This window comes from Balaenoptera physalus (assembly GCF_965194825.1).
Source record: "Balaenoptera physalus genome assembly, chromosome: 10".
Classification (NCBI taxonomy): Eukaryota; Metazoa; Chordata; class Mammalia; order Artiodactyla; family Balaenopteridae; genus Balaenoptera; species Balaenoptera physalus.
In genome coordinates, this window is record NC_138889.1 from 79,622,275 (window position 1) to 79,632,846 (window position 10,572).

The window sequence follows — 10,572 nt, forward strand, 5'->3', positions numbered from 1 at the left end:
AAACAATCAAATGGCCTTTTATTTAACCTAACTTCACAACTTGATTTATGTTGATGTAATTGATGAAATTGTTGACTGTTGATTACTTTCACAACTATTTAAATGAATTAACACATATTCATTTATTCACAAAGCTTCAATAAATTAGAGATAATTATTTTTTTCTTATCATCTTCTGATTATAATGTGGGCAACAATGAAGATTTTTCTGCAAAGAGGTAGTACATAGACCAGCCCATACTATATTTTCATTTCTCATTATGAATGATTAAATTGACATTCTAGTTTATATTATAAATCCTTATGAATTTAGTTAACATGAACTCTTCTCCTTCTCTCTACTCACCCTTATTCCTCTTAGGGCACACTAACAAATATCAAGAGTCTGGACCTATAAATTTTTGTCCAAGCCAAACTGAGTGTGATTCATACCAAAATAATATGACCTTTAGTTGTCTTTCTTGAGCAGCAATCCCTCTTCCTTAACCGATAGATCCATTAGATCTCTCTCTGAAACATTTTCACTTCTCAAACAGTCTGACACAGCCCAACACAGCCCTTATTTCTTGATGAAACCCACATTTCATCGTGTCTCCACTTGAATGAAAGGATAATTGACAACACTAACAGGAAAGCTTAGGGGAGGACAATAAAACCACATATTCCTCAATTCTTTCTTGTGGTCACATTAACCCTTAGTAACTTACTATTCATGAGCTTATAAAAATTCATTATCACCCAGGGATTCTTCCCCTCAATACCTTCAGAACCTCCTATTTGTGTGCTTCCCCTGAAAAAAAAAAACCAGGATTCTCGCGCAAATGCTTTGGCAGAGAGTTCTTCAGAGTGATTATGAGATGCAGTCATAGTCGCAAAAGCTATTTCCCTCATTCCCGAATTCTGCTCCACTTCTGTTTGGTAACAGTACTATTTCCAAACATTTCTTTCACTACTGAATTTAAAAATAGATAACTGTTATGTAAGTTTTAACTGTTGGTATTACTTCCATTGAATTTGACAGGTGGACCTCACAGGATTTCACCTTTTAATAATACACATGACAACTTCAAAATTCTCCCATCTGAATTCTCCAAAATTAAAGATTCAAATATGAGGATTCTATTTTAAAGTTCAGGCTACTCATTTTCTAATTAAATTGGTTAACTGGTGCATATTTTCACTCAATTCATATTGTAAATGTTATTCTTATTATTATCACTATTTCGAGTTTGGAGAGAAATAAAAAGTACTTCTCATGTCTGTGCTACTCCTAAAATTTGGTGGAACTAAAAGCACCCTTCGTAATATGTGCAAATTACAAAATGGATCTGGTTTCTGCTCAGAGATGTAGAGACCTTAAAAAACCATTACTCTCACATTTAAAAACTATTTTCTTGAACCCAATATAAGCCGAAGTCAAAGGACAATCACCTAACCCCAGATCTGGGAAGAGACAAAGCCTGCAGAGAGCAACGTGACCCAAGCATTTGCTTACCTGAGACAGACACTGCTGCTTCCATATAAAATGCTAAGAACAACTCAGTTGAGAATTTTTTAACAAATTTCTAAATCCAAGTGTGGGCTACAGTAAGAGTGTGAGGCATTTGAGAGCTACAGGTAAAGATGAATTTGTACCCTCTTAAAACTTTCCTCTATGAATCTCCAAATACTCATAGGGAAGATTGGGGAAATTATAAAGAACTTCAACAAGTTTTTCTCATAGTATTTTAGGCTTTACAAGCCAAGGTTCTGTCACAACTACTTAAATTTTATATTGTATCAAGGAAGTAGTCATAGACTACACACACATGATTGTGAGTTTGTTCCAATAAAACCTCATTTTTAGATTCTTACATTTGAATTTCATGTGATATCATGTTTCACAAAATATTTTTTAATATATATATTTTTACCTCTTAAAATGTAAAATCATTCTTAGCTCTCAGGCTATACAAAAACAGGTAAGTAACCTGGATTTGGCACATGTGTTGTGTTTGATAAAGTTTCTCTAACATTTGAAATGTTAAGGTTCTAAAAATAAGTTTATGAGGTCTTTATTAATTTTCCACTGTTGCTTTAACAAATGACCACAAATTTAATGGCTTAAAAATACACAAATCCATCATCTCACAGTTCTATAAAGCACAAGTCTGGGTATAGTATGGCTCACTGGTTCTCTGCTCTGGGCTTCGTTGGATTGAAATCAAGGTTAGCAGGACTTCATTTCCTTCTGGAGGCCCTAGGGGAGAATCAGTTTCCAGGCTAATTTCAAGTTGCTGCCCGGATTCATTTGCATACAGTTGTAGGACTGAGCCTCCTATTTCCTGGGTGGGTGTCAGCTGGAAGTCTCCCCAGTTTTTAGAGGCTACCCACATTACCTGGCTCATGGAATCCTTCAAAGCTAGTAGCAGTAGATAATATCCCTCTCACACTTCAAATCTCTCTGACTCTTCTCCTCTGCCTTATCTTTCCTAAACATCTCTTCTGTCACATCTCTTCTACTACATTGTTCTGACTTATTTTTGCACTTTTAAGGGCCCATGTGATTACACTGGGCCCACATGAATAATCCAGGAAAATCTCCCTTTCTTAAAGTTGGCTGATTACCAACATTAACTCTATTAGTAAAGTCTCTTTTGCCATGTAAAGTGACATATTCACAAACATAACACCGGGAGTGAATGAACATCGTAAGATAAGAAGGGGCAAAATCTACAAGGTCCATGCCACCATATGGTATTCTGACCAAAACCATCTAGTCCTCCAGCCTTGCTGAATTGTTATGAGATCCAATCCTTTCACCTCTTCCTTTTCTTACAGTACTCTCTCTCTCTACCTAAAGAATATAAACATATATTTACATATAAACCAAAAAAATCAATTAATCCTTGTAATAAAGCTGAACAAGAATGTATTTATTTTTCTTCATTTATTCAAGGATTATTCCATAATCCTTGCCAGATAGCAGGCTGCCTATTGAACAATCCAACATACTGGCAACATAGATTTCATAGGTCAGATTTCATAGATTTCATAGGTCAGAAATGTAAACAAACGTGTGAACTGTTGCTATAGGAAATAATTTCAGTGAATTGCTTTTAAATGTACCAAAAATATTATTTTAAACTCCAACTAAAAGGTCAACAAGAACCAGTATAGCTGCATTTTTGGAAGAAAAACAATTTTAATGGTGAGAATTTATTAATGCCCCTGATTTGGGTTTTTCAAATCGAGTAGAATAATTCTTAAGCCAGCACAGGCTTCATGGATCAACTAAATTCAAGCCAAAAAAAATGGAAATTAACTTCTAACTTTGTTCTATCCAGTAATTATATATAGTCAAGAAATTGTTTTTAGATTACTCTGTACATCACAATAATCAGAATAGTTCTGGATACATCGTAGGTACTGACTATATACATAGTAGTTGATTACAGAAGAGATATGTCATTGATCACATGACAGAACAGAGAAAATCTTTGTGCAAGTTTGGGATTCTAGTTTTAGGTTCCTTCTGTGACCTTGGCCAAGTCTCAAACACTCTGGACCTCAGTTTTCTGATGCATAAGATGGAGGGCTTTGGACTAGACCAATTGCTTATATTCACAAAATGCTTCACAAAACAGACTCTTTAAAGTGCACACTTGAAGAGATTAAAGCACTCATAATTGGGGCACCTCCTCTACTTGATAAAGAATAGCTTTAAAAAACTTATAGTTAACATCATACTTAATTGTGAGAAAGTCAAAGCTTTACCATTAAGATCAGGAATAAGGCAAGGATGTTGTCTCTCACCATCTGTGTCAACGTACTGGAAATTCTAGATAATGCAATAAGACAAGTAAAGGAAATAAAAGGTATACAGATTTTAGACATAAAACCATCTTTGTTTGCAGATTACATGATCATATATGTAGAAAATTTGAAAGACTCAAAAATAATTCCTGAAACTAGCAAAGTTGCAGGATATAAGGTTAACATACAAAAAAGTCCATCCCTTTCCTATATATCAGCAGTGAACAGGTAGAATTGAAATTAAAAACCCCATATCATTTACATTAACATCCCCAAAATGAAGCACCTACTTATGAATTTGGCAAAGTATGTATTTGAGCTATATGAGAAAAGCTATAAAACTCTGATAGAGGAATTCGAAGAAGAAATAAATAAATGGAGAAATAATCCATGTTAACGGATTGTAATTCTCAATATTGTCAAGATGTCAGTTCTTCTCAATCTGATCTATAGATTCAATGTAGCTTCATTCAAAGTGCTCATAAGCAACATCAAACAAGGCTGACATCATTGCAATGTAATCAGTACTTATAGTAGGATTATGTCTCCTGATGTCTATAAAAGCATTGACAATGAGTACATTATTTACTTGTTTGACCTTCAGCTTGTGTCTGTGTAGAATTCTTTGCTCTCCATATCCCACTCTTTTGTACACTGGTAAAACAATATTTTTTCATGTTTCAGGAAACACATGTTTGCTTTTTGATGCAGGCTTAACAGGATGCTATGCTTCTTACTTCCTCTTAGTAGTTGCACCCAGCTCTATAACCCACTAAGCCCACACATGACATTTCATCACATTTGTCATTTTAATAGTATGCATGTATATGAGTGTGTGAATTTATTTATGCATACCCATAGAGAGTTTATGAGACATAAGTATGCACATCAGTTGAGATAAAATTATCTCCAAAATATTGGTTCCCCAAACCAATGACTTAACATAATAATAACCAGGTGAAGTTGATTTTAAGACATATATATTACTGAGACCTACAAAGGAAATTTACATTTATTAAGTCATAGGTGATGTCTGGACAAGTGTATTTATCTTTAATGCCTTCTAGGTCAGCGGTCCCCAACCTTTTTGGAATCAGGGACCGGTTTCGTGGAAGACAATGAGCATTACATTTATTGTGCACTTTATTATTATTACATTGTAATATATAATGAAATAATTATACAACTCACCATAGTTCAGAATCAGTGGGGGCCCGGAGCTTGTTTTCCTGCAACTAGATGGTCCCATCTGTGGGTGATAGGAGACAGTGACACTGAAGTGTGTTGTTTATGTCCAGTCTACTCCGTAATCTCATTTTGGTTGCTGTCACTGCAGAAAACCCTGCTTCACAAAGACAGGATGCTGGAAATGGAAGCAAGCTTTTCAGTGCTTTTGTGACAATCTCAGGATATTCTGCCTTGACTTTAATCCAGAACGTATGGAGATTTGAAGTTGTCTCAGACATACTTTTAAGGCCACCGTCATTTGCTATCTCAAGCAGTTGATCCTCTTCTACCAAGGACAAAGTCAATTCACCTGGCTTATTCACAAATGGGTCGCGGATCCATTCCTTCCCAGTTCAGGGGTTTTTGTGGTTGGGAAGTAACGCTCAAATTCTTTGAAAGCTGAGATAGGTGATCATTCACCAGCTGGGAGAAAGAAGGCCCTGGCTCAGTCTCTTTCAAAATCTCTGCTAATGTTTGAAACATGTCAAAAATCCCAATGTTCACTCGTCGCCCCCATAATTCCAGTTTGGCTTTGAATGCAGCCACTTTATCTGCCGACTTGAACACAGTTGTCATTCTCCTCTGAAGTGATAGATTGAGTTTATTGAGCAGGTTGAATATGTCACACATGGAAGTAAGTTTTGCAACCCATTCTGTGTCACTGAAATGTGCTGCCAGTGGTGATTATTTTTCTAAAAGAAATCTCTGGAGCAGCTCTCGTAACTCAGAAACTCTGGCCAGTGATCTACCTTTGGAAAGCCATCTCACTTCCGTGTAAAGAGAAGATGTGTGTGCTCTGCTTCCATCTCCTCACAGAGCTGCGTGAACAGACTTGAGTTAAGGGCATGTACTTTAATGTGGTTGATAATTTTTATCACATCCTGCAAAACGTTATTAAGTTCAGGTGACATTTTTCGCCTAGCCAGCATTTCTCTGTGGGTGACACAGTGCGTAGACTCACATTCAGAAGCGACCTCTTTGACCCGAGTAGTGAAACCAGAAAGCCATCCAGTCATGGCAGCCACTCCATCTGTACATATACTGACGCAAAATGATCAATTCAATTTTCCTGATATGTAATAATTTAAAGACTTGAATACTTCTGCAGCTGTGGTGTTGGTTGGCAACAAAAATGCACATAACATATCCTCATGCACATCCTCCTGAAAAATATATCGCACAAAAACAAGCATTGTTGCCTTGCTGTCAATATTGGTTGACTCGTCAACCTGGATTGCATACCACGGTGACTTATTAATCCTCTCTAACAATTGTGCTTCAGTATCCTCTGCTATTTCATCAATTTGTCTAGTTATGGTGCTAGCTGAAAGAGGAACCTGTGCCACCTTTTGAACTGCAGCCTCTCCTAAAAGTTTATGACAAATGTCCTCAGCAGCAGGCAGGATCAACTCTTCACCAATAGTAAAGGGCTTCTTAGCTTTGGCAGTGTGGTTAGCCACTAAGAATGATGCTCTCAGTGCAGACACATTTGATGAAGTGGTGACCTTCAATGATTGTTTCTGTTCTTTGTGTTCACATTGTTTTCTTTTGAAAAATTCCAAAGGCTTGTCTTTTAATACAAGGTGCTTGGTCTCCATCTGGCAAATCAGTTTTGAAGGTTTCATGGCTTCATTGAATAGCTGGTCTCCACATATTACACAAAGCGGGCTTGGAGAATGTGAATCACCTGTTGCAATGAACCTGTAATGTAAGTAGGACTCTTGGTATTTTCTTTTTTTTTTTTTTTTTTTTTTAAATTTTATAGCTACTTTATTTATTTATTTATTTATTTTTGGCTGTGTTGAGTCCTCGGTTCGTGCGAGGGCTTTCTCTAGTTGCGGCAAGTGGGGGCCACTCCTCATCGCGGTGCGGGGACCGCTCTTCATCGCGGTGCGCGGACCTCTCACTATCGCGGCCCCTCCCGTTGCGGGGCACAGGCTCCAGATGCGCAGGCTCAGCAGTCGTGGCTCACGGGCCCAGACGCTCCGCGGCATGTGGGATCCTCCCAGACCAGGGCCCGAACCCGTGTCCCCTGCACTAGCAGGCAGATTCTCAACCACTGCGCCACCAGGGAAGCCCGGTATTTTCTTTTAAATGCAGCTTTCTTTTTCTTTTTTTTTAAAAATATATTTATTTATTTATTTATTTATTTTTGTCTGTGTTGGATCTTCGTTTCTGTGCGAGGGCCTTCTCCAGTTGCGGTGAGCAGAGGCCACTCTTCATCGCGGTGCATGGGCCTCTCACTATCGCGGCCTCTCTTGTTGTGGAGCACAGGCTCCAGACGCGCAGGCTCAGTAGTTGTGGCTCACGGGCCCAGTTGCTCCGCGGCATGTGGGATCTTCCCAGACCAGGGCTCGAACCCGTGTCCCCTGCATTGGCAGGCAGATTCTCAACCACTGCGCCACCAGGGAAGCCCCTTCCTTTCTTTACTTTAGTCTGTTACCGTGTATTATTAGGGCTGGAGGGAAACGTCCTTTTTTTAAAAATTTTCTTTTTTAAATTATTTTTTGGGGGTATACTTGATTTACAATGTTGTGTTAGTTTCAGGTGTACTGGAAAGTGAATCAGTTATACATATACATATATCCACTCTTTTTTAGATTCTTTTCCCATATAGGCCATTACAGAGTGTTGAGTAGAGTTCCCTGTGCTATACAGTAGGTCCTTATTAGTTATCTATTTTATATATAGCAGTGTGTATGTGTCAATCCCAATCTTCCAGTGTATCCCTCCCTCACTTACCCCCTGGTAACCGTAAGTTTATTTTCTACGTCTGTAACTCTATTTTTGTTTTGTAGATAGGATCATTTGTAGCCTTTTTTTAGATTCCACATGTAAGTGATATCATATGATGTTTGCCTTTCTCTGTCTGACTTACTTCTCTCAGTATGAGAATCTCTAGGTCCATCCATGTTGCTGTAAATGGCATTATTTTGTTCTTTTTAATGGCTGAGTAATATTCCATTGTATATATGTACCACATCTTCTTTATCCATTCCATAGGTTGCTTCTATGTCCTGGCTATTGTAAATAGTGCTGCAATGAACATTGGGGTGCATGTATCTTTTTGAATTATGGACATATATCCAGGGAAAACCGTAATTTGAAAAAAAAAAAAACCCCATAATTCAGAAACACATCTTTGGAAGGGAAAGTTTGGATCTCTCACTGGAAAGAGTACTGACTTTTCTCATAACGGGCTGGGGCAGATAAAATGGGCTCCGTTCCCCCAAGGGCCCGAATTTGAGGCGGAAGATGCAAACAGCTGAAGTGTCTGTCCTTGGTCCCCACAGGGGACCTGCGGTAGGACCAACCTACCGGCAGTGCCCTTTGGCTCAGGTCATTCATGGTCTCGGACTCACTTGGGGCTGAGGCTCAGCGCCGAGGACCAGCGCCGGCAGAAGGCAGCAAGCAGTGCGCTGGGCTGAATTTCATGCTTGTTGCCTGCCGGGGTCCTCCTTCCCTCCTTGCTTCACTCTCTCGCCTCCTCTGGGTCCTGTCACTTCTTGGTGCCGGGTTTTGTCCCTGGCTGGCCATGAGCGCCTCTAGCGGCGGACAGATAGAGATGGACAAACAGGAAGGACGCCTCGCGAGGGCAGGCTCTGGGAGCTGGCAGTGAGCTCCAGGACTGATGCCACCCGCGAGGTGAGCCTGTCAAAGATTGCTTGGCGCCTCCGCTCCGGAGGAGCCCAGGGGGCTTGTTGTCACTGGTGCTGGAGGTGGAGATGGAGTGGATGCCCCGTGCGCTCTGGTAAACTGGCCACGGTCTGATGATCCTGCTTTACACCAGCCAGAGTCTGATCATTTTTTTCCTTCCTTTGCCAAAGGATGGGGAAGGGCGGGGCAGGGGCAAGGAGTGACATCTCATCTGCCAGTAATTGAATCTGCTTGTTTACTCAGCAGGAGGTGAGACCGAATTCACTGGGAAAGATGCTTAGAGTCACAGGCAGGTGCCTCTAACCTGATTAAACAGAGTTTCGAAGAATGGTGGGATTGGCAAAAAGAGGATTTTATTTTTCGTTGTGTTTTCCAAATTGCTCATGAGAATGGAGAACTCAATTGTTATTTGAAAAATAACTTAGACAAATGAAATGACAAATCTCTCCTACACAATAATGTTTTGCATATGCAGTTCTCAAAAACAAAACCACCTTTACCTACTGAAATAAGTCATAAAATTAACAAATTCTGGGGATCTAAAGTACAGCAATGGTGATTATAGCTAATAGTACTTTATTATATACTTGAATGTTGCTAAGAGAGTAGTTCTTAAGTGTTTTAAAAAATAAAGGTAATTAAGTGATGAGATGGAGGTGTAACAGTATATAAATGTGTCAAGTCCACATGTACACTGTACACTTACACAACGTTGTATGTCTATTATATCTCCATATAGCTGGGAAAATGTGCAAACCAATATTCTTTAAGATATGGTATGTTTTTGAGATTCTGGCAAACTATCCTGGGTAAATTAATGCTTATAAAACACTCCTTTACACAGTAGTTCATTTGTTCCTCACAAAAATTAGCCTAGTGAAGAAGAAATGATATCACCTGTTGTACAGACAAGGAAACTGAGCCATGTCACATTTCTGGCTATCCTAAATCATAAACAAGCACTCCTGCCACTGGACCCTCTTGTTCCAGTGCTTGGCACAAAATTGTGGTTCAGTAAAATTTGAGGTAAATAAAAGAACCCAAAGGTCAAAGATAGACTGGTCTCTGGAAACTTCTACCTAGAAAGTTCAACTCATATTCCTCTTCTTAAGGTCAAGAAATTTACAAAGCAATTTTAAGTGCCGAGTTCCTTGTAGTCCAATTTAAAAAAATATATTATTTGTAGGAAAATACATCTTTTGTGAACTTTATTAAAAAGAGGATACAAGTTTAAACATCAATCCTTTAAGTTTCTATTTTGAATGGGATTGATACTTGAAATATTCATACAGGAAATACTGCCTTAACATTCCCTGCTTCTAAAATAAATGCACAGGAACATATGTAAACTGGATATCAGCCCCTTGGGCAACAGTAAAATTCACAACAAATATAACTAGATACATACAAATCAACTCACGTAGGAAGGATATGTCATTTGGGGCAAAAATGATACCATGCTTTAAAGCAGAACTCTTACTCCAGTGGGGGTAGGGGTGGAGGTTTCTAACAATTGGTATCTTGCTTAGTTTGGAAGACTGTGATTTAAGCTGCATATACAACAAGGACATATGGCTACTTGGTTATAAGCAAAAGAACTTACTAGGAAATTACATTCATAATTTGTAGAATGCATTTTTATTTGCATAGCAAATTGCATCCATTATCTCATATCCCCATCAAGAAACCAAGTGTGCTAGTCATGTTTACTACTCTCTTGTTTTAAAGTGGAGGAATTGGGCTCAGAGAGGCCAAGTAACTTGCTCAAGTTTGCTTAGTAACTAATATAGTGGAGATGGCATTCATATTCAGTCTGTATCATTCCAAAACTTATGCGTTCTTGAGGAAAGCTGTGCAAAGAAAGATCCTTTTCTTTTTTTTTAAAATTTTTTA